Genomic DNA, 22,219 nt, shown 5'->3' with positions numbered 1-22,219 from the left:
TTATAGTGGTTTAGTAAAATTCAGTTTCAGTTACAGAAAATGCGATCCCTCAACCACTAAGGGATTTACATGTTTCGAAATGTGTTATTTCTTCTTTATTTGATTTCAGCAGTATGTAACTTTTATTGCGTAGACAATACTGATGCATTACAATGTGGCATCAGACGAACCATCAAACTCGATAGACTACACGCGGGGATTCCCTGTAGAATAAACAGTATTAAATAGCACCTGGTTACAGTTCATTTCACGAACGAAGGCGGCTTGTGCAGTTGCAGGGAGTGCAGCAACCGGTTTCAAACAATGGGTGCTCACTTATTTCATTGTCACCTCAAATAACCACTGAGCGCTTGTTGGCTCAAGCAGGGTGCGCAGACAAAGTAGCTCGACTGTCGTCGGTCGTATTGCACTTTATAATTGTGATCCTCAGTGTATGATATTATTTCACGACTTCATACGTGTCTAACTATGCCGGAACCACAATATACGCACAAGTTTCGGGATTCTTGGCTACAAGATCCACATTTAAAAGATTGGCTTCAAGTTATTCAAGGTAGCGAAGTGCAAATTTTGTGTTACAGTTTTAAGGAGTCACTACGGGGATCTGAAGTCTCATGGGATGTCAAACAAGCATCTACAAAATAAAAAGGTAAGAAACCTTTTTTAAATTGATTAGTCATTCATTGATCGGTTTTACAATTTGACCACCCTTTGACTAACAAGGGGAAGGCCTCAGACACGGCCAACCGATTCGGCTCAGATTTGGCAGGTCGCTTGTGTACACCCTAAAACGAAGGAATCTAAGATATTTTCAGTCATCACCCCTGCGTTTTTGAGAAAATCACCCCTAAAGGTTATGACGAGCAACCGACTCAAAATAGGAGGGATCGATGGATAATTGTAAATAGAGCATTTTTCATCATCAGGTATGGGGTTCGCAAACGCAAACTTTTCCAGAAATCGAGGAAAGAAACTTTTACAACTGCCGCTTCTGTACCCATATGCTGAATGCTTTTCTGTGACAGCACCGATAGCGCAACGGCGCCGGCACGGTAGCTCAGCGTGTTCGGTCAGAGGGTTAGCTACCCTCTGTAATAAAAAAACTGAGTTCAACGATCCACAACGAACCAAAACGGGTGTCTTACGACGTCCACCCCGAGCAGATGCAACGAAGAAAGTTGAAAAAAAAAAAAAATACGGCAAACGTAACTGGGTGGGAATCGGAAAACCAGGGTTCGAATCTCGAAGAAATCTAGCGGATGTTCTTCTTTTCGTTTGTATTTTTACATATCGCAATTGATAGGTATAGGGCGGTTAATAAGGTAATTAAATCAATAAGGAATGATAATAATAATGTAGTCAAATAAATTTCTCAAACCTCTTGGGATAATAAACAAGTTAAATAGTACTCCAAGTCACTTTACAATGGCTCTTCCAGTCACTCTGATGTGTCCTCACTTTTCTTCGAACAACTATATGGGTGGTACTTGTCATATAAACATTCGAAATAAATATACTCACGGCACCAAGAACATCTAATGAATGCAATCTTTCGATAGCTACACTGTTCCTTGCGAAGAGTCGACGGAAAACAAACTGCCGGCCGCGGTGGTCTCGCGGTTCTAGGCGCGCAGTCCGGAACCGTGCGACTGCTACGGTCGCAGGTTCGAATCCTGCCTCGGGCATGGATGTGTGTGATGTCCTTAGGTTAGTTAGGTTTAAGTAGTTCTAAGTTCTAGGGGACTGATGACCACAGCAGTTGAGTCCCATAGTGCTCAGAGCCATTTGAACCAGCCATTTGAAAACAAACTTGGTTTACATTTAAAAATATGTCTTTTTCGGGAATTAATTTTGATGCGTATCACGCATACGATGTCATTGCCTGAAAAATCGGCGCTGTAAGTTTGTTATGATTTATGCTGTGAATAGTTATTGCATCCATGTGGTTGTGCAATTCCCGTTGGGTTTTCAGAAGTACACTACAATTCTGAAGCCTGGAAATAAAGTTTTTAACCTGGTGATAGAAATAAACATCACATGGCTGGCACACAGGTGTGCAGTTTGGCGGTATTACTTTTACTGTGCACGTCGGCTGATCCTCGCCATCTGTAAACACTGTGTCATATATTGTAGTATTAATTTTTCCACTCCAGGAATCCAATATTAGACAAAAATTGTTATCAGAAACGTATGGTTTTAAAACATTCTCAATAAATGTTTTGTAAATCGACTTCGTCAGTTTTCCGGATTTGGAGCGCGTAATGTAAACATTTTTCAACGAGTCGGTTAAATGATTGACCTCTTATATAACCCGAGGACCAAATGTAACATTCGTTTCTCGCAAACACAGGAAAATATTACGCAACACTTTTCCAGAGGCTGTGATGGCATATTGCGCCGTGTACGAATGTGTTAGTTTGTTTTTACTACCAACCGCGACAAGGGTTCTCCCTTATGCGATAACGTGCGTCGAATGTTCACACGATACTCGCATCCTGTTTGATCGGTGTTGATCACGTAAGCAAGATTAAAATCGGTCATAAGTGACGCCGTTTGGGTGCTGAAAAGAGCCGCCACTTTCTGTATATCTACTATGTTTTGTACCTCCTTATGAGAGATGTATTTAGTGACGTTCCGTTGGTGAATTTTATACTCCAATTTGAAGTTTCTTGCCCAAGATAATGATGCAGCAAACGTAAAATCCTTGTTGGCCGTATATTGAAGCACTACACCTGCAGTCCAGTTCAAAAAAGTTCAAATGTGTGTGAAATCTTATGGGACTTAACTGCTAAGGTCATCAGTCCCTAAGCTTACACACTACTTAACCTAAATTATCCTAAGGACCAACACACACACCCATGCCCGAGGGAGGACTCGAACCTCCGCCGGGACCAGCCGCACAGGTCATGACTGCAGCGGCTGAGACCGCTCGGTTAATCCCGCGCAGCTGCAGTCCAGTCCTGAAGTATTTTCGTTGTTACATTCTCATTACGACAACTAGATTCGACAAATAGGTCGTATGTTCCCTTATTTATCGCCTGGTATTTATCGTATCTTGTTCCTCCTTTAATGATATCACTTTCCCACAATTTCAAGTCTTTCTTCCTTAGCCGGCCGAAGTGGCCGTGCGGTTAAAGGCGCTGCAGTCTGGAACCGCAAGACCGCTACGGTCGCAGGTTCGAATCCTGCCTCGGGCATGGATGTTTGTGATGTCCTTAGGTTAGTTAGGTTTAACTAGTTCTAAGTTCTAGGGGACTAATGACCTCAGCAGTTGAGTCCCATAGTGCTCAGAGCCATTTGAACCATTTTTTTCTTTCTTCCTTTCCAGCCGGACGGTGTGGCCGTGCGGTTCTAGGCGCTTCAGTCTGGAACCGCGTAACAGCTACGATCGCAGGTTCGAATCCTGCCTCGGGCATGGATGTGTGTGATGTCCTTAGGTTAGTTACGTTTAAGTAGTTCTAAGTTCTAGGGGACTGATGACCTCAGAAGTTAAGTCCCATAGTGCTCAGAGCCATTTTCTTCCTTTTCAGGGCTGTTGTTGCTCCATTCTTTTGCAGTGTTTGTACGTTCCAATTTGGATGATTCCTGGCTAGCGCTACCGCCTCTACTTTTACTTCAAGGGGTATAGCTCCGTAGTTCAATCGTTTAGTAACCGGTTCGTAATACTCATCGGGAACAGATGAAGCACATATTCCCAGCGACTGAGATTTCCAAAGTGTTATGACCATTTTGCGATTCACTAGTCGGGATATCTTCCACCGAATCACCTTCTGCTTCGTCTTCTTGGTATAGTACTTCAGTATCAACAAAAGTCATTTCGTTAGTCAGCTCCAAAAATCGCTCGACGATAGCCGCTCCTATCAATCTGGAACGCCGAGAAACAGAACTGCCTGCTTCCGGTAGTTCATTGATAATGCATGTGTCTCGCAATACTTTTACAAACCAAAACACAGCGTCGGTAACTTCCCTCTTGCCATCGCCTGTGACATGCTCCTGACTATATATTACAGCGCTAGTCGAGGGGTGTACATCCTCCATTATTCAGATTGTGCACCTGAAAGATATGACACAACAAACAGTAACTAGTTACTACGTTATAAACAGACGAGCTAATTACTACAAACTACATACAGTACTCGTCATATGTTACTTACGAAAGAACACTGTATTCATTCACAAAACGTATTTCATTGGGAGCATTAACAATGGCAAAATCACTACATGTATCCGCGAGGTTCGCGGCAGCCTAATAACGGAAAACAACTCTTACCGATTGACTTCTATTAGGCTCGTGCTGGACGCCTTCACTCATCCAGGTTCACAGCTATGATATGACGAAAAGGCAACCGGGACAACATAACTCCCCCCGCGTGCATTCTGTCCCGTGCCTCGTTGCAAACAAGAGTCGCGCGGTTGGCTATCTGTGTTCCCTCGTGAGGAATTCGCAGCACTCTTACTCGGGGTCGTTTTCATATGACAAGACTTAAAAGTTTAATACTTTACTAACTCACGGAGTTTGGGAAATTAATTTGCCTACCTTATTATTATAATTCCTTATTGATTTACGTACCTTGTTAACCCTCCTATCCCTATCTGGGAGTATGCGTGCGGAACGATTTGAAGTGGAATGATCATATAAAATTAATTGTTGGTAAGGCGGGTACCAGGTTGAGATTCATTGGGAGAGTGCTTAGAAAATGTGGTCCAGCAACAAAGGAGGTGGCTTACAAAACACTCGTTCGACCTATACTTGAGTATTGCTCATCAGTGTGGGATCCGTACCAGATCGGGTTGACGGAGGAGATAGAGAAGATCCAAAGAAGAGCGGCGCGTTTCGTCACAGGGTTATTTGGTAACCGTGATAGCGTTACGGAGATGTTTAATAAACTCAAGTGGCAGACTCTGCAAGAGAGGCGCTCTGCATCGCGGTGTAGCTTGCTCGCCAGGTTTCGAGAGGGTGCGTTTCTGGATGAGGTATCGAGCATATTGCTTCCCCCTACTTATACCTCCCGAGGAGATCACGAATGTAAAATTAGAGAGATTCGAGAGCGCACGGAGGCTTTCAGACAGTCGTTCTTCCCGCGAACCATACGCGACTGGAACAGGAAAGGGAGGTAATGACAGTGGCACGTAAAGTGCCCTCCGCCACACACCGTTGGGTGGCTTGCGGAGTATGCATGTAGATGTAGATGTAGATGTATCAATTGAGATATGGAAAAATACAAAGGAGAAGAAGAACATCCGCTAGGTTTCTTCGAGATTCGCACCCGGGTTTTCCTATTTCCAGCCAGTTACCTCGGCCGTTGCGCTATTCTTTTTTTTCTCATTTTGTTCTATTTTGTTCGTTGTATATGTTCGGGGCGAACGTCTCATGAGACCCTTTCAGGTTGTTCGTTGATCCGTTCACTCAGTTGTTTTATTACAGTGGATAGCTAACCCTCTGACCGAACACACTGAGCTACAGTGCTGGCGTTATCGGCGCTGTCGGCGAAAAGCGTTTACCATGTGGGTACAAAAGCGGCAGTTGTAAAAGTTTCTTTCCTCGATTTCTGGAAAGGTTTGCGTTTGTGGACGCCATACCTGATGATGAAAAATGCTCTATTTACAATTATCTATCGATCCCTCCCATTTTGAGTCGATTGCTCGTCATAACCTTTAGGGGTGATTTTCTCAAAATTGCGGGGGTGTTGACCCAAAATATCTTAGAGTCCTTCGTTTTAGGTTGTACACAAGCGACTTGCCAGATTTGAACCGAATCGGTTGGCCGTGTCTGAGGCCTTCCCGTTGTAAGTAAATTGTTGCAGTTTGTAACTATGCAGCCTAAAATTGCTTTTAAGTCAGAGTCCATTGGGAATAAAAACAAAGAAGAATAAAGGTTTGCATTATTCGTAGGTAGGCATACTAGTATACGTGTAGTCGACCATTTGGGAGAGGTAATTAATCACGGACATGAAAAATATCGAAAAAGTTCAATTGCACGAAACTAAGTTCACTGCAGTTGTGAAAAACGTGTTAGCACATCATTTCACTGATGTTCTAAAACAAGCTTGCAAAGATAAACCATTTAGATTATTCCAGAATGAGATTTTCACTCTGCAGCGGAGTGTGCGCTGATATGAAACTTCCTGGCAAATTAAAACTGTGTGCCCGACCGAGACTCGAACTCGGGACCTTTGCCTTTCGCGGGCAAGTGCTCTACCATCTGAACTGCCAGGGAGTTTCATATCAGCGCACAATCCCCTGCAGAGTGAAAATCTCATTCTGGAAACATCCCCCAGGCTGTGGCTAAGCCATGTCTCCGCAGTATCCTTTCTTTCAGGAGTGCTGGTTCTGCAAGGTTCGCAGGAGAGCTTCTGTAAAGTTTGGAAGGTAGGAGACGAGATACTGGCAGAAGTAAAGCTGTGAGTACCGGGCGTGAGTCGTGCTTCGGTAGCTCAGATGGTAGAGCACTTGCCCGCGAAAGGCAAATGTCCCGAGTTCGAGTCTCGGTCGGGCACACAGTTTTAATCTGTCAGGAAGTTTCATATCAGCGCACAATCCGCTGCAGAGTGAAAATCTCATTCTGGAAACATCCCCCAGGCTGTGGCTAAGCCATGTCTCCGCAGTATCCTTTCTTTCAGGAGTGCTGGTTCTGCAAGGTTCGCAGGAGAGCTTCTGTAAAGTTTGGAAGGTAGGAGACGAGGTACTGGCAGAAGTAAAGCTGTGAGTACGGGGCGTGAGTCGTGCTTCGGTAGCTCAGATGGTAGAGCACTTGCCCGCGAAAGGCAAAGGTCCCGAGTTCGAGTCTCGGTCGGGCACACAGTTTTAATCTGCCAGGAAGTTTTATTTAGATTATTATTAGTACTTGATGAATCTACTGATGTTGCTGTTCTTGTGATTGATTATAGTTTATTACAGCAGATTACTCCAAAAAAGTAGTATCTACATTTCTTGACCTTGCTGAACTGCACAGTGTAATGCTGAAGCAACTGGCTGTTTCAGCTGCTGCAAAAGAAATTTTACCGAGAAATTTGGAGTTTTTAATTAAAGAGACATATGATTGGTTTAGTCGGTCCTCTTCCAGATTCAAAAAATGGTTCAAATGGCTCTGAGTACTATGCGACTTAACTGCTGAGGTCATTAGTCGCCTAGAACTTAGAACTAATTAAACCTAACTAACCTAAGGACATCACACACATCCCTGCCCGAGGCAGGATTCGAACCTGCGACCGTAGCGGTCGCTCGGCTCCAGACTGTAGCGCCCAGAACCGCACGGCCACTCCGGCCGGCCCCCCTCTTCCAGACAATCTCTTTATAAGGAGGTATACAAAACCATCAACGATGGACAGAAACCTTTAAAAATAGTTCAAGGCTGCCAGACAACGTGGTTATCAATAGAATATTTCATTTTTATATCCAATATTAATTGAAATAAACAGATCACACCAAAGTCTTTGATAAGTTGACTTACCTGATAGACATGCTTGTCAGCAAAGTTATTTTAACTGCAAATAAAGTTAATATTTTTACTCAAGACATTCGTGATTTCTTCGATCAAAAATGTTATCTGGGATTCCGCTTTGAAAAGCAGTTGCTTAAAATGAGAGAAAAAGATTACCACAGGAAAACGAAGAAATGTTGCGTAATCGCTACGTAACATTTATAGTATGATTGAGTGAAGAAATAAAAAACAGGTTACCAGAAAACTTGACGTTGATGAAAAAATTTCCAGAATAAGTGTTGTTTAGCAAGAGTGGATGATCAGTGGCGACAAATTCATTTGTTGAACTGGAACGAGACCAAAGATCTAGAAAAAATTTAGAATGAAGTATTGCATTTCAATGATACATAAATACACACGTACATACATGTATGCATCTTTGAAATGCAATACCTCATTCCAAGAGGAATTCAGATTTGAGGAATTAGCGACTTTTGCGATTACTCTCCCAATAATGACTCATTCCAATGTCGATGTTGAGACACTATTTAGCAGTATGAATGTAATAACAAATAAGCAGAGGAATAGAATGCAGTTAAATCTTTCAACTGCTATATTAAGAATACGCTATGGTCTGAGGTTGGTAGGAAAATGCTGCAACAAATATGAAATTCCAATAAACGCTGTAAAACAAATCGGTACTGAAGAATGGTATCAATCTGAAACCGATGATGATGATGATGCAGACAAAAATGATGCATCTGAAGAAGACGAATATCAATTAAATAATTAGCCGTTATTATAGAACTTTTTGTATGTTCCTGACCTTGATTGCTGATTTATTTATTGTATGTTCATTCAATGATTGTGAATATTTTCTTACATAATAATAACAGAAACTAATTAGTAATAATCTTATTGTTTTCTTTCATAATACACTCATGCTCATAAATTAAGGATAATGCTGATACAGGGTGAAACAACGCTCTGGTGGGCGGTTTGCGGGTTTAAATTACCTCGGGGTATGACTATGTAGTTGATTTGACACGCACGGTGGCGCTGGGAGCAGTCCACATATGCAGAGGTGTGTTGGTGCATGTCAGAGTACAGTGCAGCGAGTAAGTGTCTATACGTTTCCAGACGTGCTAATGGCGACTGTGTGTTGAAAATGTCTCAAAGAACACGTATTGATGACGTTATGAGGGGTAGAATACTAGGGTGACTGGAGGCTGGACAAACACAGCAGGTCGTAACACGGGCCCTCCATGTGCCACAAAGTGTGGTCTCAAGATTATGGCAACGATTCCAGCAGACAGGAAACGTGTCCAGACGCTACAGTACAGGGCGTTCACAGTGTACAACACCACAAGAAGACCGATATCTCACCATCAGTGCCCACAGACGGCCATGGAGTCCTGCAATTAGCCTAGCTCGGGACCTTACCCCAGCCACAGGAACAGTTGTCTCCAGACACACAGTTTACAGACGACTGAACAGGCATGGTTTATTCGCCTGGAGACCTGCAAGGTGCATTCCACTGAGCCCTGGTCACAGGAGAGCCCGTAAAGCCTGGTGTCAAGAACACAGTACATGGTCATTGGAACAGTGGTTCCAGGTTATGTTCACAGACGAGTCCAGGTATAGTCTGAACAGTGATTCTCGCCGGGTTTTCATCTGGCGAGAACCAGGAACCAGATACCAACCCTTTAATTTCCTTGAAGGGGCCTGTATGGAGGTCATGGTTTGATGGTGTGGGGTGGGATTATGATTGGTGCACGTACACCCCCGCATGTCTTTGACAGAGGAACTGTAACAGGTCAGGTGTATCGGGACGTCATTTTGCACCAGCATGTCCGCCTTTTCAGGGGTGCAGTGGATCCCACCTTCCTCCTGATGGATGATAACGCACAGCCTCACCGAGCTGCCATCGTGGAGGAGTACCTTGAAACAGAAGATATCAGGCGAATGGAGTGGCCTGCCTGATATCCAGACCTAAACCCCATCAAGCACGTCTGGGATGCTCTCGTTCGACGTATCGCTGCACGTCTTAAAACCCCTACGACACTTCAGGAGCTCCGACAGGCACTGGTGCAAGAATGGGAGGCTATGCCCCAGCAGCTGCTCGACCACCAGATCCAGGGTATGCCAACCCGTTGTGTGGCCTGTGTACGTGTGCATGGTGATCATATCCCGTATTGATGTCGGGATACATGTGCAGGAAACAGTGGCGTTTTGTAGTACATGTGTTTCGGGACGGTTTTCTCAACTTATCACCAATACCGTGTACTTACAGATCTGTGTCGTGTGTGTTCCTTATGTGCCTATGCTATTGTGTAGTGCCACGTTTTGTGGCATCACATTCTGCAGTTATCTTTAATTTATGAGCATGAGTGCAATTTAAAAAAAATTAGTGGAAATTTTAGCGATTGTGAGAGTAGGGGCATTTTTGTTAGTGGTTTTATGGTGGTTTTTGCCCTTGAAACTGGTGGGGAGCTCACTTAAGCTGTTGGCAACACTGGTGTCAGTGTACCACTGGTAAGGGAAAGCCTACTAATGGTCAGCAGAACTTTTATACACTCCTGGAAATTGAAATAAGAACACCGTGAATTCATTGTCCCAGGAAGGGGAAACTTTATTGACACATTCCTGGGGTCAGATGCATCACATGATCACACTGACAGAACCACAGGCACATAGACACAGGCAACAGAGCATGCACAGTGTCGGCACTAGTACAGTGTATATCCACCTTTCGCAGCAATGCAGGCTGCTATTCTCCCATGGAGACGTTCGTAGAGATGCTGGATGTAGTCCTGTGGAACGGCTTGCCATGCCATTTCCACCTGGCGCCTCAGTTGGACCAGCGTTCGTGCTGGACGTGCAGACCGCGTGAGACGACGCTTCATCCAGTCCCAAACATGCTCAATGGGGGACAGATCCGGAGTTCTTGCTGGCCAGGGTAGTTGACTTACACCTTCTAGAGCACGTTGGGTGGCACGGGATACATGCGGACGTGCATTGTCCTGTTGGAACAGCAAGTTCCCTTGCCGGTCTAGGAATGGTAGAACGATGGGTTCGATGACGGTTTGGATGTACCGTGCACTATTCAGTGTCCCCTCGACGATCACCAGTGGTGTACGGCCAGTGTAGGAGATCGCTCCCCACACCATGATGCCGGGTGTTGGCCCTGTGTGCCTCGGTCGTATGCAGTCCTGATTGTGGCGCTCACCTGCACGGCGCCAAACACGCAGACGACCATCATTGGCACCAAGGCAGAAGCGACTCTCATCGCTGAAGACGACACGTCTCCATTCGTCCCTCCATTCACGCCTGTCGCGACACCACTGGAGGCGGGCTGCACGATGTTGGGGCGTGAGCGGAAGACGGCCTAACGGTGTGCGGGACCGTAGCCCAGCTTCATGGAGACGGTTGCGAATGGTCCTCGCCGATACCCCAGGAGCAACAGTGTCCCTAATTTGCTGGGAAGTGGCGGTGCGGTCCCCTACGGCACTGCGTAGGATCCTACGGTCTTGGCGTGCATCCGTGCGTCGCTGCGGTCCGGTCCCAGGTCGACGGGCACGTGCACCTTCCGCCGACCACTGGCGACAACATCGATGTACTGTGGAGACCTCACGCCCCACGTGTTGAGCAATTCGGCGGTACGTCCACCCGGCCTCCCGCATGCCCACTATACGCCCTCGCTCAAAGTCCGTCAACTGCACATACGGTTCACGTCCACGCTGTCGCGGCATGCTACCAGTGTTAAAGACTGCGATGGAGCTCCGTATGCCACGGCAAACTGGCTGACACTAACGGCGGCGGTGCACAAATGCTGCGCAGCTAGCGCCATTCGACGGCCAACACCGCGGTTCCTGGTGTGTCCGCTGTGCCGTGCGTGTGATCATTGCTTGTACAGCCCTCTCGCAGTGTCCGGAGCAAGTATGGTGGGTCTGACACACCGGTGTCAATGTGTTCTTTTTTCCATTTCCAGGAGTGTGTTTACGGATTACGCCTGTACGTTGTGCTGTCTTCAAGTTTCATTGTTACCCTCGCCGCCATATTGGACGTCGGATTGGTTCACATCTGCAGAAAGGATCCCAGTTACTTGAGTCACAAAGCGGACTGCCTTCAGGTCTTCCCCGAGACATCTTGTCAAAGACTTCCACGCACGAACTGAAGCTTGTCTTATCACGAACCAAACCCTTATTGAGCACCTGTAGCGTGAGTTACAAACTTGGAGAGATACAAGTCTGTTTTCAGCGTCTCTTGTAGGTTTTGCGCAATCGTCTTCTGAAACCTTGGAGGTACGTGTGAATAATCCCGTATACCCTATCCCTGAACCTCCTTGGAAAACGAAATGGCAAGAATTCTTTTCATATTGTTACTTATGGCTGAGACGTTAATTAAAATAACCATACATTAATGTTTTTGAAATAAAATTGGTAGTCAAAAGGTTAGTATGGGCTATTCAAAAATGACAAAAGAGTCGAAACCTATTTAGTCAATAAACATTTCTCCTCTGAGCTTTCATGCATGGACATGCCAAGCGTGGTGCTGTACACAGAACCGTGGTCCGTCTGAAAAGATGACATGGCGTGCCGCTCCTCTGTCCAGTGCAGTTAGGCGCGCCTCTCTGTGGTAACAGTGGTCACCATGCTCACAGTCCACGGTGCTCCATACAATATCCCACAGTCCATGTGGATACTTGTCTCCAGCGTGTCACTCCTCTGTCCAGTGCAGTTGTGTGAGTCTCTCTGTGGTAACAGTGGTCGCTCTGCTCACAGTCCACAGTGCTCCATACGATATCCCACAGTCCATGTGGATACTTGTCTTGAGCGTGCCGCTCCTCTGTCCATTGCAGTTGGGCGAGTCTCTCTATGGTAACAGTGGTCGCCATGCTCACAATCTACGGTGCTCCATACGATATCCCACAGTCCATGTGGATACTTGTCTTGAGCGTGCCGCTCTTCTCTGCAGTGCAGTTGGGGGAGACTCCCTGTGGCAACAGTGGTCGCCATGCTCACAGTCCACAGTGCTCCATACGATATCCCACAGTCCATGTGGATACTTGTCTTGAGCGTGCCGCTCTTCTGTGCAATGCAGTTGGGGGAGACTCCCTGTGGTAACAGCGGTCGCCATGCTCACAGTCCACAGTGCTCCATACGATATCCCACAGCCTATGTGGATACTTGTCTTGCAGCAAACAAGTCACTTTCTCATCTCAAGCTAGTGCCATGGCTGTACGATCCTGCACGGCCGAGTGAACAATATGTCTGTCCTTTCGGAAGTTAGTGGCATGGGACCATTGAGATTCTGCGTGGTGCTGAGTATGGACCTTCTGAACACATCAATTTTGTATTCGCATCACATGCGTGGGATCGTAAGCAACACGAGCAGCAATACTGCTGAACGATAAACAGCAGTCTAGATAGCCCACGATCATTCTACTCTTTAATTCCAACACATGCTGGTAGGCGTTTGTTCTTCTTCTTCGATGCATAACAGGATCTCTCCACAAACATTCAAATGCGATGTCTGAATGAGAAACCAGCTGATAATCTTTCCTTATAACTAGAAAGTACATGGCGTTTCTCCTTCCCGCTTTTTGCAACTGCATTGAAATGCTAATCATCTGCATTTAGAAGCACATAATACACCTCATGCAAGTTTGACGTTTGTCGCATGCCACCCTCTTAGGGTGATCGTTTTCATGACCAGCAGTGGAGTTAACATATTCGCGTGGGCCCGTTGTCCTGATGTTCACTGACGGAAAAAAACCGCAACGCCAAAAAATAAGTTAGGTAGAGGACAAAATTTCTGGAACAAATTAGTCTAGGTAACATATTTAAGTGATTAACATTGCAAGAGCACAGGTTAATGCAAGCGCGAAATAAACCATTGCAAATGCGAAATGCTGATGCATTAGTAACCGCTGTAACCACCAGAATGTTGAATGAAAGTATGCAAACATGATCGTATTGTGTGGTACAGATGTTGGATGTTAGTTTATGAAATGGAGTTCCATGCCTGTTCCACGTAGTCGGTCAATACAGGGACGATTAATGCTGGTAGTGAATTACGCTCGAGTTGTCATCCGTTGATGTCCCATATGTGCTCGATTAGAGACAGATCTGACTGTCGAACAGACCAAGACAACAATTCGACACTCTGTAGAGCGTGTTCGGTTACAACTTAACAACAGTCGTCGGTGGGCGAGCATTACCTACATCTACATCTACATCTACATGACTACTCTGCAATTCACATTTAAGTGCTTGGCAGAGGGTTCATCGAACCACAATCATACTATCTCTCTACCATTCCACTCCCAAACAGCGCGCGGGAAAAACGAACACCTAAACCTTTCTGTTCGAGCTCTGATTTCTCTTATTTTATTTAGATGATCATTCCTACCTATGTAGGTTGGGCTCAACAAAATATTTTCGCATTCGGAAGAGAAAGTTGGTGACTGAAATTTCGTAAATAGATCTCGCCACGACGAAAAACGTCTTTGCTGTAATGACTTCCACCCAATTCGCGTATCATATCTGCCACACTCTCTCCCCTACTACGTGATAATACAAAACAAGCTGCCCTTTTTTTGCACCCTTTCGATGTCCTCCGTCAATCCCACCTGGTAAGGATCCCACACCGCCCAGCAATATTCTAACAGAGGACGAACGAGTGTAGTGTAATCTGTCTCTTTAGTGGACTTGTTGCATCTTCTAAGTGTCCTGCCAATGAAACCCAACCTTTGGCTCGCCTTCCCCACAGTATTCAAAAATGCCTCTGAGCACTATGGGACTTAACATCTGTGGTCATCAGTCCCCTAGAACTTAGAACTACTTAAACCTAACTAACCTAAGGACATCATACACATCCATGCCCGAGGCAGGATTCGAACCTGCGACCGTAGCAGTCGCGCAGTTCCGGACTGAGCGCCTAGAACCGCTAGACCACCGCGGCCGGCCCCCACAATATTATCTATGTGGTCTTTCCAACTGAAGTTGTTCGTAATTTTAACACCCAGGTACTTAGTTGAATTGACAGCCTTGAGAATTGTACTATTTATCGAGTAATCGAATTCCAACGGATTTCTTTTGGAACTCATGTGGATCACCTCACACTTTTCGTTATTTAGCGTCAACTGCCACCTGCCACACCATACAGCAATCTTTTCTAAATCGCTTTGCAACTGATACTGGTCTTCGGATGACCTTACTAGACGGTAAATTACAGCATCATCTGCGAACAACCTAAGAGAACTGCTCAGATTGTCACCCAGGTCATTTGTATAGATCAGGAACAGCAGAGGTCCCAGGACGCTTCCCTGGGGAACACCTGATATTACTTCAGTTTTACTCGATGATTTGCCGTCTATTACTACGAACTGAGACCTTCCTGACAGGAAATCACGAATCCAGTCGCACAACTGAGACGATACCCCATAGGCCCGCAGCTTGATTAGGAGTCGCTTGTGAGGAACGGTGTCAAAAGCTTTCCGGAAATCTAGAAATACGGAATCAACTTGAGCTCCCCTGTCGATAGCGGCCATTACTTAGTGCGAATAAAGAGCTAGCTGCGTTGCACAAGAACGATGTTTTCTGAAACCATGCTGATTACGTATCAATAGATCGTTCCCTTCGAGGTGATTCACAATGTTTGAATACAGTATATGCTCCAAAACCCTACTGCAAACCGACGTCAATGATATAGGTCTGTAGTTCGATGGGTTACTCCTACTACCCTTCTTAAACACTGGTGCGACCTGCGCAATTTTCCAGTCTGTAAGTACAGATCTATCGGTGAGCGAGCGGTTGTATATGAGTGCTAAGTAGGGAGCTATTGTATCAGCGTAATCTGAAAGGAACCTAATCGGTATACAATCTGGACCTGAAGACTTTCCCGTATCAAGCGATTTGAGTTGCTTCGCAACCCCTAAGGTATCTACTTCTAAGAAACTCATGCTAGCAGCTGTTCGTGTTTCAAATTCTGGAATATTCCATTCATCTTCCCTGGTGAAGGAATTTCGGAAAACTGCGTTCAATAACTCCGCTTTAGCGGCACAGTCGTCGGTAACAGTACCATCGGCACTGTGCAGCGAAGGTATTGACTGCGTCTTGCCGCTTGTGTACTTTACATACGACCAGAATTTCTTCGGATTTTCTACCAAATTTCGAGACAATGTTTCATTGTGGAACCTATTAAAGGCATATCGCAATGAAGTCCGTGCCAAATTTCGCGCGTCTGTAAATTTTAGCCAATCTTCGGGATTTCGCGTTCTTCTTAACTTCGCATGCTTTTTCCGTTGCCTCTGCAACCGAGTTCGGACCTGTTTTGTGTACCACGGGGGATCAGTTACATCTCTTACCAATTTATTAAGTATGAATCTCTCAATTGCTGTTGTTATTATATCTTTGAATTTGAGCCACATCTCGTCTACATTTGCATAGTCAGTTCGGAAGGAATGGAGATTGTCTCTTAGGAAGGCTTCTAGTGACACTTTATCCGCTTTTTTAAATAAAATTATTTTGCGTTTGTTTCTGGTGGATTTGGAAGAAACGGTATTGAGCCTAGCTACAACGACCTTGTGATCACTAATCCCTGTATCAGTCATGATGCTCACTATCAGCTCTGGATTGTTTGTGGCTAAGAGGTCAAGTGTGTTTTCGCAACCATTTACAATTCACGTGGGTTCGTGGACTAACTGCTCGAAATAATTTTCGGAGAAAGCATTTAGGACAATCTCGGAAGATGTTTTGTGCCTACCACCGGTTAGAAAACGCGTCCTGTTATGCTGTTCATGAATGGCAGCTCATCAGGTCGAATCACCAGACTGACGTAAAAATTTGCAGACAGGGTGCGTGCGATAACCACAATAGTGCTCCTACTGTCATGCGAAATCGCACTACGGTAACTCCTGATGCGGATCCAGTGAGTCTAGCATGCAGACGGATTGGTTTCAAGCCCTCAACTGGCTTCCTTCTAACCAATACACTCCAATCACTAGCATCGAAGCAGAACCAGCTTTCATTGGAAAACACAACAGATCTCCAGAGCCAAATCCCGAACACGATGGTCTTCCCTCTCGGTAGTGCCACGTGGCCGCCTGGAGCCCAGTCTTCTTGCGACCGTACAATACCGTTACCACCGCTGCCACAAATCGTGTGCAGTTGGTTTGTTCCTGCCAAGTCTTTCTGCAACTTCGCAGAAGGAACACCCAGCTTCTCGTAGCCCTGTTACACGACCTCGATCAAACTCAGTGGGGTGTTGGTAATAACGTCTTTGTCGCCTTAAAGGAATTTTTGACTAACATCAACTTACGACGTCCAGTCTCAAACGTAACTAATGCTCACCACCGCTGCAGAGTGTATTTAAAGCAAATCTGATTTGTATCCTCATAGTTGCGCTCCTGGCGCCAGTCTTATGGGACTGGCGCGAAATTTTAGTAGACACCATCTTTCAAATGCAGAAATACGCCTACCGATTTTCGTTTATGTCGCACAACTCCCTCTTGGTGTTCCGATTTTTTTTTTTTTTTTTTTTTTTTTGCATCAGCGAACATAAGATTTCCACTTTGAACAGTGAGTTAATAATGTCATAGTACCAAAATAGATATAGAACACTGAAACTTTCTATCTTCTTTCTTTTTGAATTTTAGCTTGTGGTGACAGACGTAGTGTAACGCAAGATGTACGTTAACTTGGAGGGACACAATTTGGATATGAGTTTGTAAACCTTAAGTATGTATTCTCATAAGACTAACTACAATTCCTTTTAAGCATTCACTGAGGTGAAACAAATCATGGGATACCTCCTTGTATCGTGTCGTACTTCTTTTTGCCGGCAAAGTGCAGAAATTCAAAATAACATGGACTCAACAAGTCGTTGGAAGTCCCCTGCAGAAATATTCAGCCGTACTCTATAGCCGTTCATAATTGCGAAAGAGTTACCGGTGCAGGATTTAATGCACGGACTGGTCTCTCGATTATCTAGCCATAAATTTTCGATGTGATTGATGTCGCGCAGTCTGGGTGGCCGAATCATTCGCTTGAATTGTTCAGAATGTTCTCCAAACCAATCACGAACAACTGTGACCCTGTGACATGGCGAATTTTCATCCATAAAAATTTCATCATTTTTCGGGAATATGAAGTCCATGAACGACTTAAAATGATTTCATTTGGTTCAGTTGTACCAAAGGATCCAGTTCATTCCATGTAAACACAGCGCACACCATTGTGGAACCATTACTACAAATGTAAGGATGTAGAGGCTTGTCTCACTAGGGGTAAGATAGATACTGCCTACAGGAAAATTAAAGAGACCTTTGGAGAAAAGACAACCAATTGCATGAAAATCAAGAGCTCAGATGGAAACCCAGTTCTAAGCAAAGAAGGGAAAGCAGAAAGGTGGAAGGAGTATATAGAGGGTCTATACAAGGGCGATGAACTTGAGGGCAATATTATGGAAATGGAAGAGGATGTAGATGAAGATGAAATGGGAGATATGATACTGTGTGAAGAGTTTGAAAGAGCACTGAAGGACCTGAGTCGAAACAAGGCCCCGGGAGTAGACAACATTCCATTAGAACTACTGATGGCCTTGGGAGAGCCAGTCATGACAAAACTCTACCATCTGGTGAGCAAGATGTATGAGACAGGCGAAATACCCACAGACTTCAAGAAGAATATAATAATTCCAATCCCAAAGAAAGCAGGTGTTGACAGATGTGAAAATTACCGAACTATCAGTTTAATAAGTCACAGCTGCAAAATGCTAACGCGAATTCTTTACAGACGAATGGAAAAACTGGTAGAACCGGACCTCGGGGAAGATCAGTTTGGATTCCGTAGAAATGTTGGAACACGTGAGGCAATACTAACATTACGACTTATCTTAGAAGAAAGATTAAGAAAAGGCAAACCTACGTTTCTAGCATTTGTAGACTTAGAGAAAGCTTTTGACAACGTTAACTGGAATACTCTCTTTCAAATTCTGAAGGTGGCAGGGGTAAAATACAGGGAGCGAAAGGCTATTTACAATTTGTACAGAAACCAGATGGCAGTTATAAGAGTCGAGGGGCATGAAATGGAAACAGTGGTTGGGAAAGGAGTGAGACAGGGTTGTAGCCTCTCCCCGATGTTATTCAATCTGTATATTGAGCAAGCAGTAAAGGAAACAAAAGAAAAATTCGGAGTAGGTATTAAAATTCACGGAGAAGAAGTAAAAACTTTGAGGTTCGCCGATGACATTGTAATTCTGTCAGAGACAGCAAAGGACTTGGAAGAGCAGTTGAACGGAATGGACAGTGTCTTGAAAGGAGGATATAAGATGAACATCAACAAAAGCAAAACGAGGATAATGGAATGTAGTCAAATTAAATCGGGTGATGCTGAGGGGATTAGATTAGGAAATGAGACACTTAAAGTAGTAAAGGAGTTTTGCTATTTAGGGAGCAAAATAACTGATGATGGTCGAAGTAGAGAGGATATAAAATGTAGACTGGCAATGGCAAGGAAATCGTTTCTGAAGAAGAGAAATTTGTTAACATCGAGTATAGATTTAAGTGTCAGGAAGTCGTTTCTGAAAGTATTTGTATGGAGTGTAGCCATGTATGGAAGTGAAACATGGACGATAACCAGTTTGGACAAGAAGAGAATAGAAGCTTTCGAAATGTGGTGCTACAGAAGAATGCTGAAAATAAGGTGGGTAGATCACGTAACTAATGAGGAGGTATTGAATAGGATTGGGGAGAAGAGAAGTTTGTGGCACAACTTGACTAGAAGAAGGGATCGGTTGGTATGACATGTTTTGAGGCATCAAGGGATCACAAATTTAGCATTGGAGGGCAGCGTGGAGGGTAAAAATCGTAGAGGGAGACCAAGAGATCAATACACTAAGCAGATTCAGAAGGATGTAGGTTGCAGTGGGTACTGGGAGATGTAGAAGCTTGCACAGGATAGAGTAGCATGGAGAGCTGCATCAAACCAGTCTCAGGACTGAAGACCACAACAACAACAACATACTAGCTTGCACAGTGCCTTGTTGACAACTTGGGTCCATAGCTTCGTGGGGTCTCCGCCACACTAGAACCCTACCATCAGCTCTTACCGACTGAAATCGGGACTCATCTGACAAGGCAATTGTTTTCCAGTCACTGATGGTCCAACTGACATGGTGGCTCTGAGCACTATGGGACTTAACATCCATGGTCATCAGTCCCCTAGAACTTAGAACTACTTAAACCTAACTAACCTAAGTACATCACACACATCCATGCCCGAGGCAGGATTCGAACCTGCGACCGTAGCAGTCGCGCGGCTCCGGACTGAGCGCCTAGAACCGCTAGACCACCGCGGCCGGCAACTGACATGGTCACGATCCCAGGAGATCCGCTGCAAGTGATGTCGTGCTATTAGCAAAGGCACTTGCATCGATTGTGCCGGTGTTTTTCGTCGTGTTGGTTGTCTGTTATCACTAATAACTGTACCCAACATCGCTGCTGTTCGTCATTAAGAGAAGGCCGTCCGTCAGTGCATTGTCCGTGGTGAGGTGTATGGATGAAATTTGGCATTCTTGGCATACTCTTGACTCTGTGGATCTCGGAATACTGAATCCTCTACTGATTTCTGAAATGGAATCTCCCGTGCACCTATCACCAACTACCGGTCCGCTTCCAAAGTCTGTTAATTTCCGTCGTGCCGTCATAATTACGTCGGAAACCTCTTCACATGAAATACCTGAGTACAAATGGCAGCTTCGCCAAGCAGTGCCCTTTAACACCTTGTGTACGCTACACCACCGCCATCTACATAGTGCACATCGCTATCTCATGACTTCTACATCTACATACATACTCCGCAATCCACCATACGGTGCGTGGTGGAGGGTACCTCGTACCACAACTAGCATCTTCTCTCCCTGTTCCACTCCCAAACAGAACGAGAGAAAAATAACTGCCTATATGCCTCGCCGCGAGAGAGTTGTGTAGATGACCAACAATGCCCAAAGCAGCCGCTACAAAAGAAGTGTTGGCAGAACAGAGACGTTTACTATTGAAATTCCGAGAGCTTCTGTTCAGTGAATGTGGTGAGCCGAAGCACAAGCTTCTTTGTGCCCTCCTTGAAGAACTCTCCCTCCAGCTCCGTTCCCCACTTTAGAACCTCTTTCTGCACCTGCTCGTGTGTTGAAAATTTAATTCCACTCATGTGTGATTTCAGGAAGGTGAAAAGATGATACAGGGAAGGCGCCAAGACAGGGGAATACGGGAAGTGATTCAAAATATCCCAACCAAATGAGTCTAAGAGCGCCACGTTGGCGAGAGAGTGCATTGTCTTGCAACAGGCATACTCCTCGAGTCAGCACTCCCCTCCTTTTATTCTGAATGCTCATTTTGAGATTTTTTTAGGATTTTACAGTATCGTTGTGCATCGATGGTCTCCCTCCGTGGCAGAAATTCGATCAAAATGGTTCCTTTTCGGTCACAAAACAGAGAGGCCATTTTTTTTTTTTTTTTTTTTTTTACGCGAACTGCGTTTGTAACTTTTTGGCAGACGAAGAATTGGTGTGACGCTACTGTGAAGACAATCTTTTTGTCTTAAGGGTGTAATGAGCCACCCACGATTCATCCCTACTCACTACTGTGAAGACAATCTTTTTGTCTTAAGGGTGTAATGAGCCACCCACGATTCATCTCTACTCACAACAGAGATAAGAAAATCTTCACATTCCAATTCAAGTCGCTCAAGAAACTCGCGGACGCTGTTGTTCCGATTTTCCTTGTACTGCTCTGTCAGTTGTTTTGGGATCCTACTTTCGCACAGTTCCCGGTATCATAGCGTTTCTGTGAGTTCCTCGTACAAGAAAGTTCTGGAGAACTTTAGAAATTTCTCCACTGTCAATTGGCGGTCTTCACGTACTTCTTAATTTTTTTGCAGCAACTCATCGGTCAAAATTGAAGGTCTTCCACTTCTCTTTTCGTCATGAACATTTGTTCTATCTCCACTGAGCTTCCAACGCCACTTGAACACACTCGTTCTGTTCATAAACCTTCGCCGTAAACCATTTTGATTCACGAAAAAAGTTTCGGTAACATCATACCATTTGGATCGCATTTGTCGCGATTTGTTACAGACGTCTTTCAAGCAACTGGCTACTACAACGTGAGTTTACGTACTACCGTGTTCCTGCGATACACACCTTGGTCAGTGGACTTCCCTCTACCAGTCAGTGTTACCAACCCTCAAAAAACAAAAACCCAGCCCGTTATGATCACAGTTCATTTACCTTCTGGAGATGCCTCGTATTACTTCACCCACATTCGTCTCGCGAAATGACAGAAAAAAAAAGACATCAGAGCTAATAGGAGGTTAACAGACAATCATTCTTCTCACGTGCCTTTCTTGACTGGAACAGAGAGGGGGAACAGACAGTGCTGCAAGAAGGTGGCTTGCGGAGTATAGGTGTAGATGTACCACTCAAAATTAACTAATTATTCATCTTCAAGTGCGCCGAATGTGGGAAAATAATCTGGCCGATGTTAGAAAATTGTATGGTATCTTGGCGTTAGTGAACGAAGCGTTCTCATAACGTCTGGAGTATTACGAAACGAAGTCTATAATCTGAATAGCGCTAAAAGCTTTAGCCAGCCACTGGTGTGCTGAGAGGCAAAATGGCTGTTTAAAACCGCAGACGGAGACTGGTCACGAATATGCCTCGTATATCGATGTATTATTGTTTGGTGCTCTTCTACAACTCCTTCTGCACTGTACAGGTTTAGTATTCCCTTAATATACT

This window comes from Schistocerca nitens, chromosome 6 (assembly GCF_023898315.1).
Source record: "Schistocerca nitens isolate TAMUIC-IGC-003100 chromosome 6, iqSchNite1.1, whole genome shotgun sequence".
Taxonomy (NCBI): domain Eukaryota; kingdom Metazoa; phylum Arthropoda; class Insecta; order Orthoptera; family Acrididae; genus Schistocerca; species Schistocerca nitens.
The sequence above is the reverse complement of the archived record's forward strand: the minus strand, read 5'-3'. Positions refer to the sequence as shown.